Source organism: Cuculus canorus, chromosome 16 (genome assembly GCF_017976375.1).
Source record: "Cuculus canorus isolate bCucCan1 chromosome 16, bCucCan1.pri, whole genome shotgun sequence".
NCBI classification, from domain to species: domain Eukaryota; kingdom Metazoa; phylum Chordata; class Aves; order Cuculiformes; family Cuculidae; genus Cuculus; species Cuculus canorus.
The window spans coordinates 2,804,817-2,832,263 of NC_071416.1; the positions used below are offsets into that span (position 1 = coordinate 2,804,817).

Below are 27,447 nucleotides of genomic sequence, written 5' to 3' on the forward strand. Positions count from 1 at the left end.
GCTGGGGCTTGGGGGCTCCATCCTCCTGTGCCCCCGGGACTGTGGGGGCCTTCATCCTCCCGGGTGCAGTCCCCGCTGTCCCTCTCTCCAGCGGGGTCGGAGTGGGTCAGGCCAGGGGCCCAGCCCGGTGCTTGAAGCCCGTTCAGGGGTCCCCAGGTGCAGGGAAGTGCACTAGCGCCTCCCTAAATGAGCTGTTGGTGGGAGCACTGACCCTTCCCCTCCTATGGGTTCTCCCTCTGGAACTCCGTCCCTTTTCTTAAGGTGGTGGTTGGATTTCTCCTGGAGAATGAAAGGGCATTGTCTGGGTGAGGCAGGAACAGTGGAGCGCCGACCCTTCCCCCTTGAATGGCTTCTCCCCCAGGAACAGGGACCCTTCCCCTCCTATGGGTTCTCCCCCAGGAGCACCAACCCTTCCCCTCTTATGGGTTCTTACCCAGGGAGCACTGACCCTTCCCCTGCTATGGGTTCTTCCCCAAGGACCCCAAAATGGGTTCTTCTTGAGGAGCACCAACCTGTCCCCACCATGAGCTCTCCCCAAGCGACTCCAAAATAGGTTCTCCCCCAGGAACACCGACCCTTCCTTCTTATGGGTTCTCCCTTAGCAGTGCCGACCCTTCCTTCTTATGGGTTCTCCCTCAGGAGTGCTGACCCTTCCCATCATATGGATTCTCCCTCAGGGAGCACCAACCCTTCTCAAGGTGGTGGTTGAATTATTCCTTCCCTTTAGAAGGAAAGGACATTGTCTGAGTGAGGCAGGAATGGTGGAGCTTTGGTGCCCATTCAGCAGCAAGCGGGGAGCTCCGCCCGGAGCAGGCTTTGTGAAATCTCTTTCTTAGCTTGGTAGAAGAGATCTTGGCTGAGGGTCCTAATGTCGCATCCCAGCACTGAGCCATCCAGGTCCAGGTAGAATGGCTCTGAGTTGAGCCACAGGTGTAGTTCATGGATCCCTGCCTGGTGTTGAAGGGCGGGGATGTCACTGTTGGCTTTGGGCAGTAAATGTGGCTCTTAATGGAGACTGAGGTAGGGGTTAAGAGGCTCAAAACCCAGGATCATTTCCAGGATCCGGTTGATAGGACCATTACCACCCGTTCTGCAAAGGTACAGCCCTTGTGTGGGAAATGTGCGTTTGAGACAGGAATGGAATTGGGATCTCAGGCTCCCAGGGTGTAACCTGGGGGAGGAGAAGAAGAAAAGGGAAAAAAAAAAACCCACAGCATGTGGTATTGGATCCTAAAATAAATTCCAATCATGTGGGATGATAACAAGCCAGATTGCCAACTTGTGTAAGCTGGCAGACTGGAATCCAGAGGGTCCACATTGCTGCGCTCTTCCAACAGGAATTTAATGCTATGGAGTTACACATTCTTGAACGTGTGGAGAACAATAAGCCAAAGTAGGGATCAAATCCAGCATGCTTCATCGAGAGAACTTGTGTGTGTGTACCCTGCAGTGGTACCCAGGTATCCAGCAAGGATTATCTGCAGAATTTGTCACTGTAAAGACATACCACAGTGTGGAAAGCCCAAAAGCTTGTTTTTAAGGCGCAAATGCTGAACTGCTGTATGCTCTTTTAGCATCTATATCTTGGTGCTTCTATTCCACTTCTGTAGTGGCAGTGTAGGAGGTTTTGGTGCAGCTGGAGGCCTGTAGCTCTGCCCCCGAAGAGCTGGAGGGAATTCCTGTGCCCATTCTGAAAGGATGAGACACCCTGTGCAGCCCCTGCCAGATCCTGTCAGCAAAGGCGATAATAGAAGGACTTGATTTCTGTTATATATGGATTGATTATCTGGTGAATCCAATAAGATTTGGTAAACCACGGAGCTACAGAGGCCAACAGGTACCTCTGTGGAATTGGATCGGCCGTAGCTGGTGTCCCAGCCCTCAGCTGACGGGGCAAACATTGTCAGCTGCTTGAGGGAGAGAGGAGAGCTTGCATTTCGTTTCGCAGCTGTGTGAGTCAGTAGTTGGAGTCTCAGTTGCTTATGCTGTGCATGCAGTTTGGGTTTGTGGACACTTCTGAGTACTTAGCTCGAGGTTATTCATCTGCTGCTCCAGCCCAGCGTGGAATGCATGGGAGACCTGCTGTTCCGTGAGCTCATTCCTAGCTCTGCGTGCTGCCAGAGCCATATAATTTTAAAAGCTTTTAATGGATAACTAATAACTGCCAGGCACTTACAAATAACTGTATGTTACTTCTTGTCTCCCATATAGATTTTTCCTGTAGTTTGAGTCCAGCCTCGCGTAGTTTGGAGGTAACTATCCATGAGACCTTGTAAAAGTCGCTCAGTGACACTTCGTTTTCCTAATAATGCGCTGCCTGCAGAAGCCGGGCTGTAAAGCTGCGCTGCCACAAGACTAGTGTGTGTCTCCTCAGCTGATACTTTTGCTCTGTGCAACCTGTGCAACAGCCTCAAATATTTTTTAATGGGTTGAGGAGGCATAATTGGATTCAGTGCAGTGCAAGTTACAGTAACATATGTGAGCTGGAAGGATTAAGGCTGTGCAGGCGGGTGGCCTCCTTCAGGAAAAATCCCCTTTAATTTCTGCAGTGAAAAGTTGTCAGTGTGTTTCGTATCAGGAGATTTTAAAAGGGAGGGCAGAAATACTAAGTATGATTGCTGTTTTGCTTGGAAAGGAGATTAGAGTTCAGGCTGTCAGATGAAGTTCTGTGATGGGTGTAGTTGGGGCTTGGGAATGAGAACAGTGAAGTCTGTTCCCTCTGGAAATGCTTACGCTCTTATGGAAGAATGAGTTTGTCCTTCCCTTCTCTCCTGGTCCCCGTGCCAGCCTGTCACCTGGAGAGGGGGAAAAGTAGGGGACGATGACAGCAGGGTGACATAAGCTGCCTTGAAACAAGTGGAAGTTAAACTATTTGCAGATGGGGTGGTTAATGAGGAGAGTGGAAATTCTGTCCACTTCAATTTGTCTTGGAAAATTAATGAATTGCTGGCCCTCTGGTGCAGATGGGTGCACTCGGTCAACCTTCTGTCCCCTGGAGAAGCTGCAGGCAAAGGGAATAATGGCCCATGGTTAAAGTCCTGAGCTGCACCTTAGCCCTGTGCTGCTTCTCTGCTCTGCCAGGGTCTTGGAAATCCGAAAGGCACTGTTTTAAAAGCATTTGTGGTTTCCACCAACAGTGAGTTAATTGCTTGGATATACCTGCCCAGGGCAGTCTGGTCTCTTTTTCCGGACAACGTAAGGTGGGGCAGTACCATTGTCTATGTACCACAGCATGGGCTGCTCGTCTGCCGTCAAGGTAGGTGACAAGCAGCCCAGTGGGAAGTGATGGTTCCCCGGGACCGGAGGTTTCATAGTGGTCAGGTAGGGTTGGACTCTATTATCTTGAAGGCCTTTTCCAACCAAACAATTTCTGTAGAGGACATGGCTGGGGCTATTTGCTGCCAGGCCTCTTCCTGAATCTCCTTGCAGCACTTAAATACTGTGAAGGGCAAGAGCTGGGTTTGGATTCTCTCCTCTGTCCCCTGGGGTTCTTGGTCCTGCACTGGGGAATGGCCAGTGAGGACACAGAGGGGCACGCACACTTGCTGAAGTGTGAGAAGGGCGTCTGATACCTACGAGAGTACTGCAGCCCGCTTGCTGCTGCTTTGTCCTAGCAGACAGCATGTGTGAGAAGAGGGTCTCTGGGGCTGAGGTTTGTCACCTCTTCTGGCCGCATCAAGGAAATGCAAATAGTTCCTTCAGAGGGGACTCACCTGGGACAGGCTGTAGCTTGCTGCATCAGACAGCAGAGCTCAAAAGAGGAACGCTGTAAGGACACATACGTTTTAAACATTAACACCAGTATTTACATCAAGGACGTGCTGACTGTCAGTCTTGTGTATCTTATTTATAACTCGTCATTAAGATATCCAGGTTTGGCTGCAATGATCTTTTCATCTGAACCTAGTTCTAAGAGATCAAAGCTTAAGCTTGTCTCTCCTGTTTGAAGCTGACCAAGAAACTTGAGTGATGAACGTTTCAAAGGTAAATTCTTACTTGTGGTGCAGGTCTGTCAGAGCTAGAATTAAAGCAAAGATTAGAAGTTGCGTATGCCTTTCTGCTGATGCACTGTCATAGTGCACGGTGATGTTTGATGAAAGCTGGAAGGTGTTTAAGAGTTGATAAAAGGGAATTTTTGTTGCAAGTTGTTGTCATAAGATTAGTCAAACTTCTAGGAGAATTATTTGTCTGTGTTTTATGTTCTGGGAGTGGCTGAGGATCTCTGTGCACAGCTGCAGCAGGATGTTTTCTCCAGAGGGATCTCCAAGTCTAAAACTTCCTACCCACAGTGGGCAGATCTACAGCTGTGTTAAATTGGAAGCTAAAGCATGGAGTGGGGGTGGAACTGGGTGATCTGTAAGCCCCCTTCCAACCCAAACCGTTCTGTATTAGATCCCTCTTAGGCCTTATGTATAAGATAACTCTGCGTCTGAAGCTAGAGACGGTGTCACAGGGGCTGCTGCACAGTTGTACCCAAGGGGTTTCCTGGGGTTTCTCTTCTGAAGGCCTGTGTTAGGAGATGTTCTGCTGCCCACACAGCTTCTGATCAGTAAGTGCTGCTCCTGTGGAGCAGGGAGGTAGGACAACCTGTGAGCCACCACACCATCGTGGAGCTGCTCCCCCTTGCTTCCCGTAAGGCACTGTTTTGTAGGGAAGTCTTTCCTTCCTTGTTTGAACCCTGAGATTTTTCTCAGTCTGTTTGGCTCAAACACAGGGTCCTGAGTTGACATTTTGTGTCCAGGAACTCTTCCAGGTTTTGGTGCCCTCTTTCAAAAGGCTCCAGTGCTGTCTTGTCCACACTTCAGCAGCATTCCCAAGCTAGGAATTTTGGTCTCCAAGTGCTGCTACTCTGAGCAAAGCAAGCTCCCTGGCGAAGCAGAGCTGGTGTAGTGCTCAGCCTTGAACAGTGCAGACTGGGACTTGTGGGGGGAGAAAGTGGATTTGAGTTCTATTCTCCAGAATAGAACTGGACAGCTTTTCTCGGTGCCTGAACAAGGGCTTATTCTCATGCTTGGAAGAAAAAGAGAGTTGGACAGTATTTGTACATCCTGAGCTCTGGTCCTGGGCAAAGTAGTGACTTTGGCTTGAAAGCATTGAGTTTCAGTGACCTTCACGTTTGCAGCATGCTTCAGACAGGGAAATCCAGGATGCTGGGAAGCAGAGGGCTGCTTGCCGGCAGCCTCTTACCTTGGCCACAGTGCTGCTGCTGTTGGCCTTTGCACTTGGCACCAGGCTTCAATGTCTGCGTCTCACTGTCACCCTGCAATCTTCTAGGGCATTCTGGAGGCTGCCGCTGCTAACAGGGGTATTATGCCACGCATTAGTTTTTATCTCTGCTCCGTTAACGTCTTTCCTGGAGATGAGTGCTGCAAAATGCTCCTTGAGGCTGCCAAAGCGGGCTTTTACAGCCCTGCTCTCCCACAGGAATCCTCCTTGCTCCGAATCGGGCTGAGTGGGTGCTTTGGGGAAGGGAATCGAAGCATGTGCAGCTGCCTGTAGTGGGTTCTTGCCTGCGTGGCTGCTGCTGCGAGCGCTGTGCAGGCAGCTGAGTGCGCTCCCATCGCAGCGCCTGCCTGTGACGGGGCTGTGTCTGTCTGACCCACCCGGGACAGCTTCGTCCCTCTGAGCTCGGTGCTGCTGAGGCTGAATCCTGGGTTCAGTTTTGGGCCCCTCACTCCAAGGAAAGACCTTGAGGGGCTGATGTGCGTCTGGGGAAGGGAACGGAGCTGGGGAAGGGTCTGGAGAACAGGGGTGGTAGGATTGGCTGAGGGCCCTGGGGCTGTTTAGCCTGGAGAAGAGGAGGCTGAGGGGAGACCTCATCGCTCTCTGCGGCTCCTGGAAAGGAGGTTGTGGTGACATGGGTGCTGGGCCTTTCTGCCAAGTGGCAAAGGGCTGGATGAGAGAAAATGGCCTTAAATTGTGCTGGGGAGTCTTAGATGGGATGATTGGAGAAATTTCTTTACTGACAGAGTGGTGAAGCACTGGAAGAGGCTGCCCAGGGCACTAGAGGAGTCCATGTCTCTGGAGGGGTTCAAAGAACACATGGCCATGGCACTTGGGGACATTTAGCAGGCACGGTGGGGTTGGGCTGATGGTTGGACTGAATGAGCTGAGAGGTCTTTTACAGCCTCAATATTTCTATGGTTCTGTGTCACCGGGCAGGCACTAGCTGGAAGGATCCCCAGGATTTCTCTGCCTGCCTGTGTGATCCTTTAATTCTTTTTCACAGCGCTTCAGGGACTAGGGCTGGGGGAATCCTGGAAGCTGAGGGATTAGGAGGACAGAGCGGGGAGCTTGGAACAGGGCCAGCAGCTGCCGGAATGGTGGGGGCCGCAGTCCCTCCAGGGGTAGAGGGGCAGACGGTGCTGCTGGGGCAGCGTCCCTGGGCAGGGGGTGCTGGGCTCAGGGCGGTGCACATCCCGGTTGGAGGGCTGTAGGTAAGCAGGCAGCAGGGCCTCGGCCCACCCTGTGGTGCCTGCTGCCACCTCAGGCTTCCAGCGGAGCTCCAAGCATTCGGGTTGGCCCCCGTGCATGGGGCTCAGCCCTGTGTCCCACAACTTAAAGTGCAGGTGACAGTGCCTTCCTGTCCCTTCCCAGCAGCTGCCTGGCAGTCATCCTACCACAAACCCAGGCATGGAGCCTTGCTCCTCACATCCCCCAGCACGCGTGGTGTGATGCCAGCCGAGACAGAGTGTTGGAGCGTTCCTGTGAGCCAGCTGTGGCACAGCTCTGGTGAAGGAAGCTGGAGTGTTGTGGTGTTCCCAGGAGCCGCTGTAGCAGAGCTCCAGCTAAGGAGATAGGAGCGTTGGAGCATTGCTGTGAGCACGCTGTGTCAGAGCTCCAGCTAACAAGGCCTTCTCTGATGGAAGGACAGAACTGGGCCATCCCCTATGCCGGCGGGCGGTGTGGCAGCAGTAAACTTTGAAGCACTGTCTGCTTTCTTCTGGCACTGCTTTGTGCGCTTACCTTTGATATTTTTATTTTTTTTTAAGGGCTCTGCATATCTTGGGTGCCGGGAGAGACAGCTCTAAAAATACCTTTAGAGGCTGGTTATTTCCAAAGTAATCATTTCTGCTTCTCTCAGGTTTCTTTCCCTTCTGTAGCTCCTGTCTCTTTCTAGCCACATAAATCCTGATGTGTTTCATGTTCTCTGCTCTCTTCTGCCCTTGCTCTGTTAGCGAAGGCACTTTGGATGCGGGGTGTCCAGACAGCAGTGGGATGTGATTGTGGTTCAGGGGGAAAGAATTGACATACAAGGAGTGCTGAGGCCAGAATGGACTAAAGAAGAAGGAACTAAAACCTTTATGAAGGGCTGAACTGTGGGTTGTGAAAACTGAAGCTGCTCAGGTGCTGTCTTGCAGAAGGAATGTGTGCATCCACTGTGTAAAGCAACTGTGGTGCCGAGTGACAGCGGCTCAAGGACATCCCATTGTCCCACTGCTCAGAAGCCTCAGGATGGCTCAGTTTTAATCACTGGATGTGCAGGAACCCTCGTCACCGTTAATGTTTCACCTCAAGTCCTACTGTTGCATACGAAGTCCTTTCCCAGGCTGAGGTAGGTGCTATAAGTTGTGTACAAGACTCGTTTGGGTGGATTATGACAGAACTGCTGCTGCAGCTGTTGTTTGGGGTACCAGTTACATCTGTGTTATGCTAATTCTTATGCTGTGATGTTTCTTAGCATCACTTGAAGCTGGCTCAGTCAGAGTTTTGACCAGCTGTGCCTCTCACCTCAAAACAGCTAACTCGATTACTGCCCAGCCTGCCCATGCCATAAGCTCGCTGGTACTAGGGACCCGTGTGCCCCGTTTCCCCTGCCAAGAGTGACAAGCCTCACTTTCCTGTTTGATTGCAGGAGAGGAATGGAACAGGGTTGCTCGCTGCAGCTCTGCAAGCAGTGTTACCCTTGCAGGTTTAACCACCAGTCCTGAACAAGTTCAGTATCACTGTGCTGGGTGCAGCTCTCCTTGCTCTGAGCGCATTGATTTCACACTGTGGCTCACACTTTCAGGCTTGTTTTTTTGGAAAGTACAGCCTAAACTTATTCAGGGGCTGCTGCAGCGTTTAGTCCAACCTGAGAGATGAGAAATCCTGTAAATGTGCTCCTGAACATAGCTTGTATTTAGTAGCTGAATCTCTAGAAAGAGTAGAGATGCCCAAGGTGTAAAGCCCGAGTGTGGTGCCTTCTAAACAGCTGCTCTGCGCTGAGGACTTCCTACCAGCTTTGTGCTGCTCCAGCAGTCCAGCGGTTGCTGTATCTCTAGGACTGCAGCAAGTGCTTCTCAGTTTACATGGAGATGAGGTGAGGAGTCAGATTTGGCCTTACATGCCCCCACCCACACCCTAGCAACTTCACCTGCGCTGGCAGAGATTCTTCCTGTATGCCTCATTGATTCAGAGGTTGAAAACAGCACGATGCAGATACCTAGAAGGTCCAGACCTTGTTCACATCATCTATTTCAAATCCTAAGTGTGCCTCATCCTTGAAGGTGGAGCCTTAGCTCGTGTGAGTCACTGGATCGGGGCCTGGGGTTGGTTTCTTTTGTGTGTTTCCCACACACGTGTGTGTGCATGCTAATGGTAGCAAGTTGAAAGGTGCTTGGGAGGCTTTGTTTGAGCGTGATGGGTAGAGAAGCCTCTTAAAGCATGTGGGCAGGCTGCAATGGAAAGGAGAACCTAATGTGAGGGAGAGGAAAAATGATCTCTGTGATCCAGGCTGTGCTCAATGTTCTTCAGAGCTGGGAAAGAAGCTGATGATATCATGGATTTTCCAGTCTAGAAGCACTGAGCAGCAAGCTGGGGGTTTTACATTCACCTGGCAAACAAAAAGTGAGGGTTTTATTGTTGGGATGATGTGCTTTCTGTAACAGCTTCTCTTATTTCTGTCGTTTACTATGGTTCCAACCACAAAAGAGTTTTCTTGCTCTAATTGGCCTCCTTCTGCTCAGATTCAGTAGTGTTGCTGTGTCACCATGGACACAGCCGTGATGTCACGAGCTGTGGCATCACCGAAAAGTGGCCGGGAGGCAGTTCTCGATATTCCTCCTCACCACAGCAATCAATAGGTGGGAGGACAAAGCAGCACAGCTCAGTCTGTTTCAGGGGAAGATGGCAAAGGTTTTAAATGAACCTGAAGTATGTCTGTGATTTTAAGGCCGTTACTTCAGGAGTGATGGTGGAAGAGGTGTAAATCACCGCTTGCTCAAAACTACCCTCACTGCTGTGTCTCTTGCTGAGCTCTTGCTTACTTAAAATGAATAAATAAGTGGAAGACCAAAATCTCCAGTTGATTGCCCTGCAGCTTGACTTGAGCCCTGTTAACAAACATTTCATAGCATCATAGAATAACAGAATGGTTTGAGTTGAAAGAGACATCAAAGCTCATCCAATTCTATCTTCTGCCATGGGCAGGGACACCTCCCACTGAATCCGGTTGCTCCAAGCCCCATCCAGCCTAGCCTGGAACACCTCCAGGGATGGGGCAGCCACCACTGCTCTGGGCAGGCTGGACCAAGAGTTCCCCACCCTCACACCAAAGTATTTCTTCCTAAGATCTCATCTTAATCTCCCCTCTTTCAGCTAAAAATTATTCTCACTCTTCCTGTCTCTGCGCTCCCTGGTCAAGAGCCCCTTCCAAGCTTTGCTGTAGCCCCTTTTAGCACTGGAAGCTGCTCTAAGGTCTCGCTGGAGCCTTCTCTTCTCCACGCTGAACAACCCCAGCTCTTTTTAGCATTTGTGATGCTGAAAACCCCACTACCCACTGAGCTTTATTCCAGTTGCAGCATGATGGGTTCATGCTTCCCGTGACTGGCTAACAGGTACAGTGAGCTGGTCTGGCTCTGGCCTCAGTTCTGTCACCAGGGTGGTAGTTTGAGGAACTTTGGGGGAGCTTTTGCCTTTCCAGCACTTCAGGGAGAACTGTTTCCACTGTGGGAACACTTAAGCACATAATGGGGTAGCTGGGTTGCGAGAGCTGTGGAATGAGATCATGAAAACCAACAGGATTTGACTTGTATGCCCTTGCATATGAGCTCAGTGGAGATGGTAACATCGCAGAGAGCTGGACTGCTTTCATGGCTTAGTCCTGCTCTTTGCCAAAATGCTGGGAACTTTCTTCTTCCTTTCTGGAATGCTGTGACTGGACACAACAAAGGCTGCGAGGGAGGGTGCGTTCTGATCCATGTGGTCTCCTCCATGCAGTTGTCCTTGGCTTTATCAGCTTTCTTGTAAGGGCTCTGGCTGAGGGCATGGCACAGTGTACTCTGTGTCTTGAGCTGTAACAGCGTACTCTGATATTAATTTATCTCCTAATTAATGGGAGGTGGGGTGGTCTGCTGTGCCTGACCTGGCAAACCAGTAGCTAATACTTTGCAATTTGTGATTACTTTTTTTTTGATAGAAGAGTTACAGCTATTGCAGAAGCACGTTATTGTAACTTGTCCCTCTGTGTTAGATATTCAGGAGGATATTCAGATGCAGCCTTTCCCTGTGGGGGGAGTATCTGGAGCTCTGGGGTGGGATGGGTGCTAGCTGTGCTGCTCAGCAGGGACCCTGGGCTGTTGGCCTCGGGCTGCTCGGGGCTCGAGGCTGTCGGGGCCAGCACTCATCAGCAGGCACGGTGGTACAGCTTCTCCCTTGGGCTTCGCTTGTTAAAGCAGCCTCGTATTCAGATGAGAGGGATAAAATTCCATGTCATATGGAAGCTGAAATGAGTTGACTTTTTCAGTGTGAGAGAAATTTCTGGCTGTTTTCCTGAAGGGATCAAATCTGTTTTCCAGCAGCGCTGCTGACAGACTCCTCTTCTTTTTCTAATGTACGAATTTCTGGGTTTTTAAGATGAAAAGCTAGAGCCTTTAGCATAAAGACTGCTTTTCACCTTTTCCGTTGGGACCCTCAGTAAGTGTCCTGTTTAGGAGGAAAATGTGCCTGGAAGGCCAGTTGCATTTGAATCATGTTAATTTGTAGTGCTGTTGATCTATTTTAATAGCTAGATGTCTGGGCAAAGATGCTAAAGCCTGCTTTGTAACTAACATTGCCTAAAAACTGTGGAGGGCAGGTGATGTTTTAGTTCTCTCCTGACATTGGTCCTATCTGTCCTGGTGGCTGGTGGAACAGCCCCCACCAAGGCTGCTTGGCTCTAAGACTTCTAGCGCTACGTATGCTATAGAGGAGAAAACTAATGCATAAAGGTCTAAGATTGGAATTGTTTAGGTTTACAGTTTGCAGACAGATGCTGTTCAGGAGTAGAGTTAAAAGTTCACCTACATATCCTGCATGGGTTTCAAGCTTAAGCTATATTATTAGCGTGCATTCAGTTTTCAGTGTGTAGAGAACTACCTCACCGATGGGAAGGGGAAGGGGAAGTTTCCCTTAATATAGCACAACAGCCAAATCCAAAGTATTTGGAGGTTTCCATGAAGACTTATAACAGATTGCTTCCTAGAAGGAAAGTGGTCCTCCTGCCCTTACTTATGGGCTTGTGTAACACTGTTAACCCAAACAAATTCATTTTCTATGCGAGTTGCTGTGAAATGGCTCATTCTTTCAGAATAAGACTCTGCCTGGAGCTCCTTATCCCCTAAAGCTGTTTGTGCCCAGGGGTTAACTGAGGATAATGCTGTGGGTGAGTCTGTGATCTGATATTCTCAGTTGCTCTATTCTAATGCCAGTGATGACTTCTGGCAGATGTAAATGCCGCGTATACATCAGATAATCTGACCACCAGATCTCCACTGCCAGGTTCAGAATAATCCATTACATACAGTGAGTGTGTGAGGAGATGCTGTGCAGGCTGCTTTTGTACCCTTATCTTTCAAAAAATATGAAGGACTTGATTGAATTTATGGTCCTCATGGAGGAGCCTGGAAGCTCTTGTCCTTTCCCTGCTGCTTCTAGCAAGTAACTCTCACTGGTGAGGAATGGGGTCATCCAGCTCTGGAATGGGTGGAACAGGAGCAGCTCTTATGAGTTACAAATCTCTGGGTGTTGTCTGCTTTCCATGGCTGCTGTGATAAAGCCAGAGGAAAACTGGGTCAGCGTTGTGCTGCTTGGGGAGCAATAGACCAGCAGGAGAGGCTGAGACCACTCTGTCACAGGGATGCAAATGCCAAAGTGCTGGGTGTCCATACTCTTGGTCTGCAGCCAGCAGGACTGCATTGACCACCTTGGACTGGGGCTATTTAGTCTGGAGGAGAGGCTGAGTGGAGACCTCATCGTTCTCTGAAGCTCACGGAAAGGAGGTTTTGGGGAGGTGAGTGCTGGACTCTTCTCACAAGTAAGAAGGGACAGGGTGAGAGGAATCGGCCTCAAGTTGTGCCAAGGGAGGCTTAGATTGCATATTTGGAAAAATGTCTTTACCGACAGAGTGGTGAAGCACTGGAACCGGCTGCCCAGGGCAGGGGTGGAGTCCCTGTCCCTTGAGGAATTCAAAGACTGTGTGGCTGTGGCACTTGGGGCCATGATTTAGCAGACACGGTGCGGTTGGGCTGACAGTTGGACTGGATGAGCTGAAAGGTCTTTCCCAACCTTAATGGTTCCATGACTAAGGTGTAGATGCTTTAACCTTGCAATTGTGTTGTATGATATCCTTGTCTGCTGTGCCAAACCTCTTCCCTCAGTCCTTGCTGATGTCTGGGATCCCTCAGACTGGCTTGGTTGACATCTGTAACAGTGGATGCACTCGCAGAAGTTGAAACTGAGGTGCTGGCCAAGACAGGTGGAGCACTTGATAAGGGAGCAAAAACATAACACCTAATATCCTGCAAATCGATATGGTGTTCTACTGCGTTTTCTGGAATTTAGATGTGAGGGCACATACTTGTCATTCAAATGAGTTGTAAAAGCAATCATTGTAGAAGATGGGCACCTGCAGGATGTTGAGCAGCATCCAAACTTGGAAGAGTGGGTGGGCACTGACAATCTTTGCAGAGTAACTCTGCAAAATAGATCTCTGATATTTAATAGAAGCAGCATTCCTGCCTGAAAGATAAAGCAGTGAAAATTGCTACAAGTTGGTCTGGGCGCCTTTCCAGCAGTGAAGTTTCAGGCATTCTTTCGGCAGTGGTTGGTGAAGGGTTGTGACACCGAGTGCTTGTTCAGACTGTAAGTCAACAGATTGCATGCTGCAAGCCAGGGCCTGGAGCCGAAAATCACGTTGTCTCGTGTGATCTCTGATGAAGAGTTGGAAACTGGAGCTGCCTGATCCTGTAGCAGCACTGTCCAAAGGTAAACGGAGCTTGTGGAGACATCCTCTGGAGATGGAGGTTTGGATTTGTGCTCAGACTCTTGCAGAGAAGAGGAGATGCAGCAGGGCTGTCAGGTGTCCTGAAGTAGGTGACTAAGGGTGAAGTTACTTAGGTCTGGAAGCCTCAGGTTCCCATCCAGGTAAGCTGCCCTGCTTCAGAATGACAGAGTAGGACTTTTTCCTTGGTGTCTCCTCACCTCTTGGTAACCGCTGGTCAGGGAGCGGAAAGAGACAAGTGTCCTTCCCTTTGCGTTAAAGAAAAACGCCTTCGCTCCTTAAGTCTTGTCCATTCTTTTTTCACCCCTTGGCAGAAGAACAGTGTTGTAGTGAACCGAGGTCCATGCATGCCTGAGCTCTTGGCACTGCTGTCGAGTGTTGCTTATCAATGTGGTGTCACACATAGGGCAATTAATTGGTGGACAAGGCTGGCACTTGGCTACTTTTGATCTTAAGGATCTCCTTGTCAAGCCAGCAGTGACACACTTCAAGGATGTGAGTCACCTCTGTGTCAGTGGTGTTTGTGTAAGGGAGGCAGGCTGGCTGCACCAGGGTCCGTGCAGAGCTGAGGAACTTTAGTGACACAAGAGCAGCGTGGCTGGGTGATGCTGACAGATGCATTTCTTGATCTGAAACCCTGGTGCTGCAAGGTGAACTGTCAGTTTAACTTAGAATCATAGACTCCTACAACAGTTTGAGGTGGAAGGGACCTTAAAGACCATCCAGTTCCAACCTCCCTGCCATGGGACACCTCCCACTGGATCCAATTGCTCCAAGCCCCATCCATGCTGGCCTGGAACACCTCCAGGGATGGGGCAGCCACCACTGCTCCGGGGAACCTGGGCCAGGGCCTCCCCACCCTCACAGCAAAACATTTCTTCCTAAGATCTCATCTCAATCTCCCCTCTTGAAAACAGTTGCCACTTGTCCTGTCCCTGCATTCCCTCATCAAGAGCCCCTCCCCAGTTTTCCTGGAGCTCTTTTCAGTACTGGAAGCTGCTCTATGGTCTCCCTGAGGCATTCTCTTCTCCAGGCTGAACAACCCCAACTCTCTCAGCCCGTCCTTGTGTGGGAGTTGCTCCAGCCCTCAGATCTTCTTCGTGGTCTTGCTCAGGCTGATCCATGTCCTTCCTGTGCTCAGGACTCCAGAACTGGATGCAGGGCTCCAGGTGGGGTCTACCCAGAGGGGAGCAGAGGGGCAGAATCCCCTCCCTGGCCCTGCTGGTCCCACAGCTTTGGATGCAGCCCAGGACACAGTTGGGTTCCTGGGCTGCGAGCGCGTATTGCCGGCTCATATGGAGCTTCTCATCCTCCAGCACCCCAGGTCCTTCTCAGGGCTGTTCCAAATCCGTTCTTTGCCCAGTCCTGACCCAGGTGCACTTCAGCAGTGTTAAGGCTAGCTGGTGCTTAATCCTGTTTGCAGGATTGCAAGAAGCTTGTGAATACCAAGTGATTCGAGGACCTGCACACCCAGCCATGTAACCTCCTGCAATGTCCCCTGAAGCCACAGGCTGTGCCTGAGCCCTTGCCCAGGTTTTCCAAGTCCTTTGAGGTTTTCATAGATGGTGATTGGTTGCAGGAGGAAGATGGTCATGCGCATTGTGCTATGACATGAGCAGACCTGTGGTTGTACATTGTCTCCTCTCTCCGTGCATCTGACTTCTCGTTACAAACAGCCTTTGCTGTGTGTAAGGGCAGTGGATGCTATTCAGTTGGCCTCTTGTACTGAGTTCCTCCAAGCCTGCTCATCCGTACCGCAGCTGATTCCTGCCAAACTCCACATGGCTCTTGATTGAGTGTGGCTGCCGATGGCTACGCTGGCGTGGAGTTTGTCTTGTGTAATCGTTGAGGTCCGGTGAGCAGAGTCAGTGGCTGCCAGGGAGCTCTCCTGCTGGGAAGCCCTGCCTGCAGCTCTCAGCTCTGTGGGCTTGTCCTTCTCTTGCTTCCCCCCCCCGCATCTGACTGGTGAAGATCAGAGCCGGGGCTTTAACACAGCTACAGTCAGACAATGTAGGAAGGAAAGAGTCCACCAGTGTCTGCCGAAGGGAGAACTTTGCACATTCTGCAGTGGAACTTGTGCACAGGGGAACATCTCTCTGCAGTTTCTTCATGTTCCAGTATCAAAAAACTAAAAGCAGTTCCTTTATTCCGCTTAAATTTATTAATATAACTTCTTAGCTGGCTTTATGGCGAAGTCTCGTTGCTAAAAGAAGTGAGTGAACTTCCTTAGTAAGGAGTCTCTGATGAGATTTAATTTCTCTGATATTGATAAATACTTCTAGAAAGCAGGGTGCTTAACACATCTAAATTGGTACTTGGTAACCTGGTAGGTACCAGGGCGTGAAGATCTAGGTCAGTGTTCTCAGAGGTACTGGAAATGACTATGTTCCAGTGCTGTGATTCCAACTCTATGTGTGTTCCCTGGAGTGCAGGTGCTTAGCTCTTTGTGTGTTGAGGTTGTGGATGGATTTCTTGCCGTGAGAGACAGCAAGGGTTGTTGCTCACCTTGTCAGGCTGGCCAGAGCCACCTGCAGCACTAGGGAGCCCTGAGTGAAACAGGGATGGGGAGGAGGACCGCTGGGTTGCCTTAACATAGGGAAATTTTGGCTTAGTTGTGGCTTTGGGTTTTTTGAAGTGTAATCTCCCTGCAGAGTTTCAAGTTGTGCCTTCTATTTCGCTCTTGGGTTCAGTTTGTCATCTTGTTCCCTGGTGCTTCTGGAGGACCAACAGGTCAACCCCCCTCTCCATTGGGCTGGACACGGTGACAGCAGATCGTAGGAAGGAGTCTGCCTCGCCACCTACCGCAGCCAGGCTGGTGGCTTTAGAACTTCAGGAACAGTTATTCGATGCAGTTTCTCTCTGCACTGTTCTGTTCTTGCATATCCATACCTAATAAACTGCTCTCGTACGAATGCGCAGATGATATATATTGTGTAATATCTAAAGGAAGTGTCAAATAACTTCAACTTGAATGTTTTGAAGCTCCTTGCATCTGATGTGCAAGAACCAAAGCCTAAGGCAAGCTTGTTCTGGGAGAGGCTGCAGAATCGAGCCATAAAGCAGTTCTCTCCTTGGATTCCTGAGAGCGTGCTCTGATACCGTCCTGGCCTTGGGGACTGCAGAATCAGTTGCTTACGAGAACCCATCTCCGGCTTTAAATGCTGTTGTGCTTTTCTCTCTGTTCAGAGTGCTACATGTAGTGATAGCAGGGCTGCTGCTGCGGTCTGGCTGGACAGGCCAAGGACAGAACATCCCAGAATGTAACTTCCTCATGAAAAGTAGCATTCTGGTAACACCAGACTTCTGATGAACCTGCTGTGAGTTCATACTGTGTTAAAATTTCCCTTAAATTGTGCTCTTACTTCAAGATCTCTGCAGAAGTAAGCAAAGAGAGATGAGGCTGGAGTCGGTCAGATAATAAATTGAAGGGTGGATTTAGTTTGGATGGTGGTAGTCAGCTTCCCAATGCGTTCCTAAGTGCTTCCTGATGTTTCGTGTGTCCATACGCATCTTGGGGTCTGCAGAACCTCAGTGGGGGATGCTATTGTGCAAAATGTACCAGCTCATTTGACCTGACGTGGTTGTACCGAGGCATTTCCTTCTCCACTGCCATAGCATGTGAACGCTCTCCCTTAACGTTGAGCAGGGAGCACTTCTAAAATTGTTGTTCAAACAGAATGGTCCTGGGGGAGAGAGCGTACTCTCCTGGAGACACGTGTGTCCTGTTGGGCAGCAGCTCAGGAGGGAATGGAATGCTGTGTTTCATAGAATAATAGAATCATAGCAACCATATCCTGGGCTGCATCAAAAGAAGCATGGCCAGCAGGTCGAGGGAGGGGATTCTGTCCCTCTGTTCCTCTCTTGTGAGACCTCATCTGGAGTGTTGTGTCCAGTTCTGGAATCATGAACATAAGAAGGAGATGGAACTGTTGGAATGGGTCCAGAGGACGCTACAAAGATGATCCGAGCCCTGGAGCACCTTCTCTACGAGGACAGGCTGAGAGAGTTGGAGTTGTTCAGCCTGGAGATGAGAAGGCTGCGGGGAGATCTTATAGTGACCTTCCAGTACCTGAAGGGGCTACAAGAAAGCTGGAGAGGGACTGTTCACAAAGGCTCCTAGTGATAGGACGAGGGGGAATGGGTATAAACTGGAGAGCGGCAAATTTAGGCTTGACAAAAGGAAGAATTTCTTCACCCTGAGAGTGGTGAGACACTGGCACAGGTTGCCCAGGGAAGTTGTGGCTGCCCCATCCCTGAAGGTGTTCAAGGCCAGGTTGAATGGGGTTTGGGCAGCCTGAGCTAGTGGTAGGTGTCCCTGCTCGTGACAGTGAGGTTGGAGCTAGATGATCCTTAAGGTTCCTTCCAACCCAAACTATTTTATGATCTTATGATTTTCACCTGTTTCTGTAGCCTGGCTGTTTCTGCCCCTGCTCTGAGCTCTGCTGGTTCCCTTGCCTCTGCCACTGTCACACTGTGTTGCAGGGGAAGCGGTAGCAGTTTGTGGGTTAATATTCTCTGTGCTGCCTGTTTAATGCTGTGCTTCTCTATATAGTGTCTCCTTTGTTCTCACAGGTGTTGAGTGTGATCTCTGTCCATGGATCTCGCACCAATGCTGTGCTGAGTTGCGCAGAAGACACCACCTTTAGTGTTGCTCTAATTCCTCATTCTCTTATCTTGCTTCTTCGCTCCTAAGCGAGCTGTATGGAGACTTTTACAGTAATGAATCCCTGGTACGATGCCTGTTAGGACAGACGAATCATTGTGAAATCAGGCTGTCCTGGCATAAATAATGTCAGCGTGGTGGCCTGCCATGTGCGAGGTGACTCACTCCAGTTGTTACACCCTTTCTCCAAGGATACAGCGTTCTTAGGGATGTTGGAGGCCCAGGTTGCATGAGGCTCTGTAGCAGTTGAGTCAGATCTCGTGACAATTAAAGTAATTAACAGTTAGCTGTAGTAATACCTCCTCAGACTTTCTTCATGGTTAGTGGCTGGAGTAGGAGAGGACAGTCCTGTGGTACCCAAGGGAGACAGTGCTTCACTAACTCTTCCTGGTGTCTCGCAGCCGAAGCTGCTGACAGTGCAGACTCATGGAAAGTTACTGATGGAGATGATGCAAGCTGCTCGGAGCTTGCAGTTAAATAACCCCGCGAGCGCTCTGCTGCTCCCTCAGCCTACTCACATGGATGTTCCCATGGTTAGATAACTGGCTATGCATCTGTTTACCAAACAGTATCCAAAATAACTTGTTACTGTTTGGTTTCCTCAGTTGTGCTCTGCATCTTGGTGACAGACCGAGAAATACAAGAACTGAATCTGCTGCTCAAAGGGGATTGAACTACTTTTCAATCACTGCTTCAAGGCAAAGTTTTCTTCACCATCTCGGGACTTTAGTTTGTTGGAATGATGTGTGCCCGCTGTCATCCCATAGGCATCCTGTGCCTTCTGGATGTCTGGGACAATAATAGAAATAGCGCATCCCGAAGGACTGGATTCATCTTCAGTCTGGTGATTGCACTGAAGGTATACACCCTAGATATGGGGAATGGTGGCTTGTAGGAAGGGGTCTTCTAGCCCCTCTGCCGCCCTGGAAGTCAGCAGGAGGATAATTGTGGTGTAAGCAAGTGCTGAGATGTTCATTGGAGCAAGCAGAGCAGCAGCGCTTGAGGGGAGCAGACCCTGGGCTCTCTCCTGGCTGGGATCAGCCATGGGATTGGCAGCAGGACCAGGGAAGGGATCAACCCCCTGTGCTCGGTGCAGGTGAGGCCACACCTCAAATTCTGGGTTCAGTTTTGGGCCCCTCACTCCAAGAAAGACATTGAGGGGCTGGAGCACATCCAGAGAAGGGAATGGAGTTGGGGAAGGGTCTGGTGAACAGGGGTTGTGGGAGCGACTGAGGGCCCTGGGGCTTTTTAACCGGGAGAAGTGGAGGCTGAGGGATCGCTCTCTGCAGCTCCTGGAAAGGAGGTTGTGGTGACATGGGTGCTGGGCTCTGCTCCCAAGTAAAAAGCAATAGAATGGGAGGAAATGAAGTTGTGCCCAGGGAGGTTTAGATTGGATATTAGGAAAAATCTCTTTACTGAAAGAGTGGTGAAGCTCTGGCAGAGGCTGCCCAGGGCAGTGGTGGAGTCCCCATCCCTGTAGGGGTTCAAAAACCGTGTGGCTGTGACACTTGGGGACATGGTTTAGCCGGCACAGTGGGGTTGGGCTGACGGTTGGATGGGATTGATTCTAAGGCAGCAGCCGTTTGGTGCTACTCATGTCTGGGAGTGTTCCAGCCCCCTCTGGGCTGATGCACAGGTGGAGCAGGAGCAAGCAGGAGAGCTTCCAGCTCCTCACCAGGTTTATGCTATCGGAAGAAAATGGAAACCAGACCCTTGAAGTAAAGGCACTTACTAGGTGTTGTCCTACCTCTCCACTTGCCACTGGACCATTAATAAATCTTCCGAAGCCCTTCTGGTTGGTTTTGCGCTTTGAAAGGCTGTTAGGGGATAAAGGAGATGTTTCTCTTGCTGTCATGTGCAGAGAGAATGGTTGTTTCTTTAGGTGTACTGAGGAGGAAAATTCATTTCCGCAGCAGTGTCCATTAACCTGTGCTGTCATGGGAGCTCCTGCACTCTGTTTTTTCACCTTCCTGACAGTCCTTCTCCCCTGCTGCCTTGTTTTCTTGCTGACAGCGGGTTCACAGCGTTTCTCCTCCCTGGCTGCCAGAAGCCATTTGGAGCAGACGTCTTGTAGAGTCATCCGTTCCACTGACCTTCATCTAAACCCTAGCGGAGCCTTCAGAGCAGACGCCTTCTCCTGAAGGATGGACCCCTCTGGTGTTTAGTTGTTTACTGTGGCGAAGTATTGAGTATGTCTGTTGTAACTAACTCTTCTGGCACAGCCTAGATCCAAGAAACTTGACTGCGTGTCCCTTCCTCTGAAAGTGTGGCTCTGGGACATAAACAGCCTGAATGTTTTCTTGGAAGTGCTTTCTAGGAAAAAGTAGAAGAGTTTGGTTTATTTGCTAGTCTGGTATTGCAGACATCAAGAATGGCCCTGAGCCACTCAGGTGTGCTGTCCCCTTCCCAGCGATGCTGGGACCACCACGGCATGTCAGGTCGGTGCGTGGGCGCTGTGCTGCGCTTTGGACCACAGAGGAAGGGCAGAGCTCTCTTCCTCCAGCTGTGTCCCTTTCTTAGAGGCACTGTGACCCAGTGAATCTCATTCTGCTCTGACTGATGGGGGTCCTGCCAAACAAACCCGTGGAGCTGATGGCTGAAGATCTGCTGCTGCTGCATGAGCTCTCCTTGCCCCCACATGTACCGTGCCCCACAAATTAAATGCGGCTCTAGGGTTGTGTCTACACAGCTTGGTTATTTTTATCTGGGGGTTCTCATTTTGCGAGGCCACTCCAGGTGAAGGCATGAGCTGGAACGACCCTCGAGTCACTGACTCTGTGTCGGTTTGTGCTGGGCAGTCGGTGCAGCTGCATTCTCAGCCACCCCTTGAAGCTAAACACGGCGAGGGCTGGGTTGGTGCCTGCCCTGGAAGGCACCGCACTGGAAGATTAGCATTTCGTTGTGGTGAATATCATCCTCCAGCCAGTCTTAGTGTTGGACAACTGGCATGGCAAGGAGTGGCTGCTTGAATGCAGGGATTCCTTCCAAGCCCAGAGTTGTTCCCTGGCCAAGTGGAGGAATAACTCCAGCCCTGAGCAATCCTCAAAGTGTCTGATTTGGGTAGGAATTTCAGAGAAACATAAAGGTGGGACTGTTCCATGAGAGTTGCCCCAGGTGTGCTCTCCTTGGTGTGTGCGTATGAGTGGGGTCAGGCCACCTCCGGACACCTTGAGGAGCTATTGGAAAGTCTGAACTGGTTCTCTCCAAGACAATTTCATCCTTGGTTGTGTGAGGAGGTCTCTGCAAGGAGCAGTTTGTTTAGGTGTTATGCTCCATCCTGCCCTTGCAGGTAGAACTTGCTCCGTGTGCTCCCAAGTTGTTTGTACCTCTGTGCTGTAATGACAGCACATGTTTGTACCTCTGTGCTGAATTCTCGGACTCTGGGCAGCAGGTGGAGGGAAAGGGAAGCAATGGGTAGGGATATGATTAGTGGTGATCCCATACATGCCTGCTGAACCTCTGATTGTATTCCCCAAAGGACTGGCAGCACTAGGACTGTGGCTGAAGACCTCTAGCAAGAGGCCCCATCACTTTCTCCACAGAGCTTCCGAGCTGTTCAGCTCCTGATGTGAAGAGCAGGGCTGCTCCCGCTGCAGCTGTCACTTTAGGTTTAGTGCTCAAGTGATGTTTTCTGTCAAAGTCGGAGTCCAGGAGATCCTGCCTTTTTCCCATGGCACCACTTCAGTTGCTGCTTTGGTTACTCCATAACTGACCAAAGGCTTCTGTGCTTGTTTAGAGCAGGGGCTTTGCAATCCAAAGCCCCACTGGACTGTGCAGCTGCCTGAGACAGCCCTGTGGAAGTGCCTTACCTGCCGGGAGGGAAAGCTGGGGTGGATGGGAAGGGAAGCCTGGCTTCTTCCAGCCATTCTCTGCTGTTAAGACACTGGAACCCCTGCTCATGGCATGTGTTTGCAGCTCCTTGGACTAACGGAGAGCTGGGGTGGTGCCATTCATCTCCTCTCCTAGAGGCCCATTCAGCTTGGGAAGATGGAGTGAACACTATTTTTCAGGAAGGTCAGCTAGCTGTGCTTCAGCTTCTTCTGAAAACACCTCTGGGAAACTGTCTTCTGCTGGAATAACTTCAAAACAGTCTGACTCAAGATCAGTCTCATCGCCTCCCTCAAGCCACTAACTCAGTGGTGGTTACCTCCTTCCCACCCCTTCTTTTAGTGTCATGCCACAGACCAGGGAAAGCACGAGTGCCAGCACTGAAAATTCTTCTTCATCTGCATGTTGGGATTCAGCGTTTACAGGTGGGGTCCCGGGAGGCAGCTTTCTGGAATATCCCGCAGAACAGCCTTAGGATTTCAGAGTTTGGATTGGGTGGCATTTATTTTGTAGCTGGAGCTATGCGACTGGTAGGCTGAAAGGAGCGGAGGGAGAGGAGGGAACTGATATGGAAACAGGAATAAATAGAAGCAAGGTGGCAAATGAAGCCAAGAAGTCCTCTGGCACACAGCTTTCAAGGCGGGGAGATAGTCTGTTCAGCAGTTGAGCAGGTTCCTGGAAGCAGCAGGGGATGCTTCAGTGACATTTAATACTGGAGGCTGGGTTTGATGGTTGACTCCCTGGCCTTCTGAGGGTTATTGTGTCAAACACTGAATTCAAGAGCACAGGGCAGGCAGGAGTAGGTCCTGAGAGCGCCGTGGCAGACAAAATGGCATGAGAACAGCATGGCTAAGCCAGTGCTTTTAGTTTTGTTGCCTGGAAACTGAATCTGTTCAATGGACGTGGTAGGGCTTTTCACTAGCCTCTCCCCTGTGTCCCTTTCTAGTCTTAGATCTTCAAAGTGCCTTTGTGGCAGGTTTTGTGAGCCGGAGGACCAGATGAACGGGTGTGTGGATGAACAGGTACCACACGCATGAATCCAGACCTCCTTCTAGCCATATTTGTGGCTGCAAAGCAGTGGTCTGGGCTCTCAGTTCAAAAGATTACAGAGACTCTTCAGGGCTGTGAACCAGAAACTCAGTGCTTTGGAGCCTCCAGTAAAAGCAAACTGAGTGTAGAGATGAAGCTGGTGGCTTGAAGCTATTTAGGTCATAGATATGTGATGTGCTTGGAGAAGACTCAGTTCACGCTTGGGTTTTGTTGTGCTCTTTTATTTTGGAGCCGAAGCCTGCACAGTGGCGCCTTTGTCAAATGGCTTGCTTGATTCCTGAAACGAAGTATTCCAGAAACTGCTGGGTTTACTCCGGATCCCCCCTCCCTTGGGAGGATAGGAAAAGGGACTATTGTTAAGAAAGGGCTTGTGATATTTGAAATTCATAAATCAGAGCTGAGGTCTCTTGCCCTCTGGGAGCACAGCGTGAGCAGCATCACTGTGGCCGTATGCTGCCATCCCCCTGCGAACCTCTGTGCTGAGCTGGGGAAAGAAGAAACTCATTGAATCATGGAATGGTTTGGGTTGGAAGGGACCTCAAAGCCCATTCAGTTCCAACTCCCTGCCATGGGCAGGGGCATCTCCCACTGGATCCAGTTGCTCCAAGCCCCATCCAACCCAGCCTGGAACACCTCCAGGGATGGAGCAGCCACCACTGCTCTGGGCAACCTGGGCCAGGGCCTCCCCACCCTCACAGCAAAACATTTCTTCCTGAAATCTCATCTCAATCTCCCCTTTTTCAGCTGAAAACCCTTCCCCCCATCCTGTCCCTTCACTCCCTGATCAAGAGCCCCTTCTCAGCTTTCCTGAAGCTCCTTTCAGTATGGAAGCTGCTCTCAGGTCTCGCAGCCTTCTCTTCTCCAGGCTGAACAACCTCAACTCTCTCAGCCTGTCCTTGTATCTAACCTCATATCTCCCCTCTTTCAGCTTAAAACTGTTCCCCCTCATTCTGTCCCTGCGCTCCCTGATAAAGAAGCCCCTGTCCAGCTTTCCTGGAGCCCCTTTCAGCGCTGGAAAGAAGAAGGTGAAAGAGAACTATTAAAAACCTTTTGAAGTGAACCCTTGTTCCTCAGCTTCCCCGTAGGCTTGGCTTCTCTGCGTCCGTAGGTTTGTTCATGCAAGAGCACTCCAAAATCCAATGATAACAGCTAGGTTTTCGAAAGCTATATAGTTCCCTACTCAAAGGGATTAGAAAGTTGGGATATTTGCCTAACTGCCCTCTGGCTCCAAGGACTTCCCTTGCCTCTTCGATTCAGCCGAGGGCTTTGCAGCATCGCTTGTTCTGGTCGGTGCAGCAGCTCCCCGCTGCCACATTTAATGCTGCTTGAGAGAGGGACCAGCCTGTTACAGCCTTTTCCATGCTTGTTTATGGCATACTTTGTTAATCTTAGAACTAATGCCATGTTAAATTGTGAATTAAAATATAGAGTAGCTTTCCCTAACATGCAAAGCTTGTCCTGTACCTCTGCGAGCAGAAGTTTCCCAGCAATTTTGACTTTGATTCTTCAGGATTAGCATAACGTTGCCACATCTTGGTTTAAGGGAGGAAATGGATTCAATTGAATCTAGCAATTAAAACCTCTTGATGATGGTAGCTTTGAAGATGTAAATCTCGGTTGCTGGCTGCCTGATGGCAGATATCCAAGAGGAAGGAGTCTTGACTAAGGGTGAGTGTCTTTCCTAAGCTGGGTGAGCGCAGGGAGATGCGTGTTCAGCCCGGTGGCTTCCCCATCTCCCCGGCTGGGAGGCTGTGTTGCATTGTTGTCTCCTCATTTGCTGACATTTGTGCTTTCCCTGGCCCTGTGGGTACTGGGTGTGGTTTGTTTTCGGTTTACAAAGCATTTCCAGTCGTCTGGGTGTGGGGAGGGTTCTTTATAATGATCTGACGTAACCACCTCTGCTGCTCCTGGTGGCATCGATTGCTTTCCTCACAGCGAGAATCTCATCCTGTGAACAAAGTGCTGGCAATTCTCTTTCTGGATCAGGTAGAATTTTGGGGTGCAGTGACTAAAAACTGCGATGAAAATCTTGATGCTGAATAAAGTGATGGAGAAATTAATTCTTCTCTTGCTGGGAGGTATTTTGGCAGCAGTGGTGGCAATTTCTAGATCTTCTGGGTAGACTGGAGAGTTGCTGGCTGCTTCTCTTCTTGGGGTTGAAGCAGTCCCTGAGGAGCCTTGTGTGTATGAGGGTGAGCTTGGCTGTTGCCGACACCAGTGTGGCCGTTCCTTTTGACAAGTTGCTGGCTGCCATCAGTGTTTTCATCACCCTCTTGGCCAGCTCTTCGGTGAACAGTGTTTAAAATGATGGCAACCCATCAACACCACTTCCAGGAGTGTGTGCTGCTGGGACCGGGCCAGGATTGCCACAGCATCTCTGCAAGTTGTGCAGAAGCTCCCACTTTAGGTGTGGCTCTGCTGTACCGGAGCTCTTTGTGTTCCTGCAGCTGCGAAAAAAAGGTCATAGACATAAGGCAAGGTGGGTTTCTGGTGGGCTTAAAGAACCATAGAATAGTTTGGGTTTGAAGAGACCTTAAAGATCATCTGGTTCCAACCCCCCTGCCATGGACAGGGGCATCCTACTAGATCAGGCTGCCCAAGGCCCATCCAACCTGGCCTTGAAAGGATGGACACCAGCTGAAAGGAAGCCATGTAGGGAATTGTAGAGTAACGGAATGGGTTGGGTTGGAAGGGACCTTAAAGCCCACCCAGTTCCTGTCCCTACCATGGGCAGGGACACCTCCCACAGTATTTGGTTGCTCAAAGCCCCATCCAGCCTGGCCTGGAACACCTCCAGGGATGGGGCAGCCACCACTGCCAGGGCCAACCTGGGCCAGGGCCTTCCCACACTCACAGCAAAACATTTCTTCCTAAGATCTCATCTCAATCTCCCCTCTTTTGGCTGAAAACCCTTCACCGTCATCATGTCCCTGCACTCCCTGATCTGGAGCCCCTTTCGGTACTGAGAGCTGCTCTAATGTCTCCCCTCAGCCTTCTCTTCTCCAGGCTGAACAACCTCATCTCTCAGCCTGTCCTTGTATAGGAGGTGCTCCAGCCCTCAGATTGTCTCTGTGGTCTTATCTGGACTCACTCCAACACTTCCATGTCCTTCCTGTGCTCAGGACTCCAGAACTGGACGCAGGGCTCCAGGAGGGGTCTCACCGGAGCAGAGCAGAGGGGCAGAATCCCCTCCCTGACCCTGCTGGTGCCACGGCTTTGGCTGCAGCCCAGGACATGGCTGGCTCTCCAGGCTGCTGGCACACCTTGCCAGCTTATGTTGAGTACTGCAGAACAACTGCACTCTGTGTACTGTGCTGGGCGGACAAATTCCCCTTCTGGAGAGGGTGAACAGTTGAGTTATTGCATTGATTTTTGAGCTCTGGATGCAGCTTACTGCCCATACATCAAAGCTTGCAATGAGTCTCCTTTGACACATGAGCAAATGCTTGGGACTGACTTGATTTGTGCTTTAGTGGTCAGCATCTCCTAAAATAGCACGGTTGAGCTTTGCCGTAGACAAGAACAGCCCTGCTTTGCCAAGCGGGGCTGCGTGGTTTCTAGCCATATGGCTTTGTGACTGGGTGCGACTTTGAGGAGGTGTGTGAAGCTTCCCTCGACTTCTGCAGTGGCAGAGAAGCGAGTTAAAAGCATCTTAGTGTGTGCCCTCCTCTGAGTGATGTGGTGTTGCATAAAATGAAGCGGTGGTGAACGGAAGGGATATTTCACGCAGTGCATAATGAGCTGGTAGAACTCACTTCTGCGGGATGCTCTAGAAATGCCTAGCTTGGAGGGAAACCAATAAGTCCTGCCTAATTAAGCTAGCTTTCCCAAACATTTTGAAGATTAACACTAATACCCTCCGTGCACTTAGAAGTGGCTGTGGTAAATGGAGGATTCTGTCATTCCTGATGTTGGTGTCTCCTAACTCTGGTCCATGGGGTTTTCTGCCTGCAGAGCAGCAGCCACATAATGTCCCCTGCTGGAGAAGGGAGACAGGAAGCAGCCTGCAACCCTGTGGCACTGCCTAATTCATGCCTGGTTTGCATTTGTGCCCTGAATTCATGTGTTCTGCCATAATCCTAAGCAAAACTTGCAGAGAGTGGTGTTAAACAGGGAGAGGAGCGCAGGGACTCATGGCTGTTGTGTGGCAGCCAGCTCAGAGCTCCCTTCACCGCCCCACTGCGTGGTGTCCGTGGGATGGATGTCCTGCGCAGTTCCTGCTCTTCAAAGGCCTTTAACACAGACGCCAGAACCAGTCTGGACAAAAAGCTCCAGCCTGTGGTTGGCAGTGGTGGACTCCCCAGCCCCATAGGAAGGAACTGCTATTTCGACGCTGCATCAGTGTGTGTTCAACAGCAAGGAGGAACGGGGCCTGAAAAAGTGGTGTCCCTGTAAAACACTCTCTGCAATGCAAATCTTAGGCATGCTTAGCTACTTTTTCTCTCTCCTATTCTGCTGGCAGGCAGCCTTGTCGCTCTGATCACCGGGCTGGTGGTGTTGGAGCTTCCCAGAACACTGTGTGGTTGTGTTGCAGTGCTGACCACAGCACGTGGTCCAAGTCCACCGGTCAATCCATTGAGTTTGGACTGCTTCTGCTGCCAGGGGAGCTTTATTTACCCCACAAGAGTGAGACCCACTGCAGGCACAGCTCCGTAGATCAAGAGGG

At 50.4% G+C, this 27,447-nt stretch overlaps 1 protein-coding gene across 6 annotated transcripts in view; it reads left to right on the top strand.

Moving 5' to 3' along the window:
- The window catches only part of DLGAP4 (DLG associated protein 4), a 191,168-nt gene that overhangs the window by 143,915 nt on the left and 19,806 nt on the right, over positions 1-27,447 (top strand). The gene's annotated exons all lie outside the window — the stretch shown is intronic.